A 3781-nucleotide genomic window follows, 5' to 3' on the forward strand; every position below is an offset into this window, starting at 1 on the left:
GACATATGGATTGGCTGCCTCCTGTGCATGCCTTGACCAGGATGGAATCTGAAACCTGGGTATGCATCCTGACCAGGAATTGAACCCTCCACCTCTTGGTGTATGGTACAACAATCCAACAAACTGAGCCACACCACCAGGGCTATCCTTTTTTTTAAAGGTTTCCCATGGTTTATTAAAAATATTACAGCACAGCAGAAAGATTCAAATGGCTCCATGTGGTGTTTTGAAATACATCCCTAACCTAGACTGAGTAACCTACAAGTTAGACAGACTGCCGAAGTCCAAGAGGTTCAGCATTTCCTTAGTGCCAGGATCAACTTCAATGATCTCCTGATCCAGAGCTGAGACCTCGGGAACATAATCATCTCTCCTTTCTCTCCTCTTCCTGTAGCTTGATGGAGATACCTCTCATGGGACCTCTCTCAATCTGCTTCATCCCAGATGTGTGACATAGCCTGCTATCTTGTTTTGAAGCTTCATACTGGGGATAATGGTGATCTCTTCACACATGCTTTTGTTGGTGTGGAAGTCGTTGCCTAGGTGTGTGTAGTAGTTCTCAGTGATGACCCAGGCCTCCTCCTTCATGGTCTTGGTGTGACCACAGCCCATCTTGGCGAGTCCCTAGTGAAACAGCTGATTAATATATTATTTATTATTATTGTTTTTATCCTCACCTGAGGAACCCGCAACCTAGGCATGTGCCCTGACCAGGGATCAAACTCATGACCCTTTGGTACACAGGACAACATTCCAAACAACTGAGTCACACCAGCCATGGATGATTCATCTATTCTTAATTTTGTTGCTCATACTTTGGGTGTCATATCTAAGAATCCATTGACAAATTCAAGATCATGAAGATTTTCACCTATGTTTTCTTATGAGAGTTTTATATTTTTAATGTTTACCTGGAGATCTTTGATCCATTTCAAGTTAAATTTGTACACAGTGTAAGATAGGAGTCCAAAGTCATTCTTTTGCATTGGAATATCTAGCTGTCCCAGCACAATATGTTGAAGAGATTATCCTGTCTCATTGAATAATCTTGGCACTCTTGTCAAAAATCAGTTGACCATAAATGTAAAGGTTTATTTCCGGACTCTCAATTTTATTCCATCTGATTCATAAACATAAGATATATTTCCATTTTTCAGGTGTCTTTTAATTTTTTCAGAAATATTTTGTAGTTCTTAGAGTGTACGTTTTGCATTTCTTTTGATAAATTTATTCCTAAATATTTTATTCTTTTTGATGCTGTTATAAATAGAATTTTAATTTTTTTTATTTTTCAGTTTATTTATTGCTCTTGTATAGAAATACAATTGATTTTTGTGTATTGATTTTTATACCCAAAAACCTGGCTGAACTCGATCATTCTTTCGGTTGTTAGTGGATTTCTTGGAATCTTCTATATGCAAGATCATGTCATGTCATGTGCCAGTAGAGATCACTTAGTTCTTCCTTTCCAGTCTGGATACATCTTATTTCCTTTTCTTGCCTAATTGTTCTAGCTCAAATTTCCAATGTTGAATAGAAGTGGTGAGAGTAAACATCCGTGTCTTATTCCTAATCACAGGGGGAAAGCATTCAATTCTTCACCACTAAGTATGATGTTAACTAAATTTTTTAATAGTTTTTGAAGGCTGCCTCTCCTCTTATGTTAAATCTCTGAGCCTCTACTTTGGAGATCAGGGCAAGAGCAGTGGCCTCTTGAGTAACATCCCTTCTTTATAAGCAGGGCACTGGAGAGGCCTGGAAGCCTTTGGTCTTCTTTTTTTTTTTTTTTTAAATATATTTTATTGATATTTTACAGAGAGGAAGGGAGAGAGATAGAGAGTTAGAAACATCGATGAGAGAGAAACATCGATCAGCTGCCTCCTGCACATCCCCCACTGGGGATGGACCCGCAACCCAGGTACATGCCCTTGACCGGAATCGAACCTGGGACCCTTCAGTCCGCAAGTCGACGCTCTATCCACTGAGCCAAACCGGTTTCGGCGCCTTTGGTCTTCTTGGCTTCCAGTGTGGAATCTCTGCTGTACAAGTCAGCTGGGTAAGGGCTTTTCAGAGCTACAGTATTTTTGATCTGCTGCACCTTGATTAGAGCCTCCTTTCTCTGATTATGGGCTAGGTGGAGGAAGGGAGCCCTCAATCTCTTGATCTCAGTTACCAGGAATTTAGCTTCTGCTGCTAGAGTAATGGGTGTTGAGAAATGCTGGAGGCCTGCCCCACCCTGGGAAATATGATAAACTTTAGGACCTGGGAGAAGAGAATGTCCTGTTTTCTTGGCCACAGCTGCCAGGAGTGGAGCTTCAGTCATGCTGAACTAAGGTGGAGGAGGTTGTGGGTTGTTGCTCAAGGGTCAGACTCTTACTAGTACTACTGAGTTTTAGATTTTCTTGAATACATGTTTTTTTTTAATTTGTTCCATGCCCTTAGGACACTTTACAGAGAGTTCAAATGGTTTTTTGTTTAAAAAAAATAATTTCACCAGTTATGGGTGTTTTATTTGGGAGTATATCTGCAGAATTTTTGACATTTGGAAATGGAACATCTTTCATCTTTAAAATAACTACCTTGTATTCCCCTGAAGGACCATACTTTATTCAACTAGTTCCATACTTTGCCATTAAAAATGGTGCTATAATTAATAACCCCTTGTATGCTAGTACATCTGTGAGGTAAATTTCAATTGCTAGAAGAATAGTAGGAATATAAATATCTTTGATAGATATTTCCAAGTTGCTTTCTATTGAGGGCTTCCACCACTAACATAAGGGAGCATCTATTTCTTTGTACTATGACCATAATAGTATAAAAATGTTTGTCCTTTGCTAACCTTATTACAGGCAAAATAATTTTTTATGATTTGTCATGATTTGTTTTCTCATTTAAAAGACATATTGAAATTTTGGTCACAATGGTGGAGTAGGGAAACACTGTGCTCATTTCCTCCCACAACCACATCTAAATTGCAACTAAATGATAGAACAACCACTCTTGAGAACCACCTGAAGACTAGTTGAACAGAACTCCTACAACTAAGGATATAAAGAAGAGGTCACATTGAGACTGGTGCAGAGATGTAGAACAGGCTGGTCCCACATTTGCATGTGGCAGTTAAATATCAGGAAGGATATCTCAGTTGTGGAGCTCCCCCCTAAGGAACAAGGGATCCCATCTGGACTACTCAGCCCAGGGTTGGTGCCAGAAAGAGGAGTCCCCACAATATCTGCCTGTAAAAATCAGTAGCGATTCAGTCCAGGTGAAATGGAGGGCTACTGTGGACCCAGGCATCCTCTTAAAAATTCAAGAGCAGACTTACTCAGAAACATTCACCCTAAGCTCCAGCAAAGGGCATCAACGTGAAAAGTTCCAAGGATATATGGGGAGGAATGGAATTGTTTGGCTTCAGGGTCAGGGCTGTAGAGGCAGCTCTTACATAAATAGAAGTGCTGGCAGGCACCAAATCTGAGCTCTTCATTAATTTGGCTAACACCACTCACCCTGTCCTGATAATTCCCCGAGACCTTGTCCTACCCAATTCTCACACCATCCTAAACCTCTTTTAGCAGCTGTTCTTCACAAGCAGCTGGCTTTGGCCTGTGCTGTGGACTTTCCTAAAAACTCTCAAAGGTCCACAAACTTCAAACAAGTAGTAACTGGCTTAAGTGTGCCCTATACCTCTTGCTAAGTGGTCCCAAACCCAAAACAAACAGTTACCAACTGCAGGTTACTTTTACCAGATGGCTCTGGGATAGGCAAAGGAAGCGGCTGC

General features: G+C 40.6%; 1 pseudogene; it reads right to left on the reverse strand.

Moving 5' to 3' along the window:
* Positions 1-204: 204 nt before the first annotated feature.
* LOC118653251 lies at positions 205-612 on the reverse strand (annotated as a pseudogene).
* Between the last annotated feature and the right edge of the window lie 3169 nt (positions 613-3781).

This window comes from Myotis myotis, unplaced genomic scaffold, assembly GCF_014108235.1.
Source record: "Myotis myotis isolate mMyoMyo1 unplaced genomic scaffold, mMyoMyo1.p scaffold_m19_p_4, whole genome shotgun sequence".
Classification (NCBI taxonomy): domain Eukaryota; kingdom Metazoa; phylum Chordata; class Mammalia; order Chiroptera; family Vespertilionidae; genus Myotis; species Myotis myotis.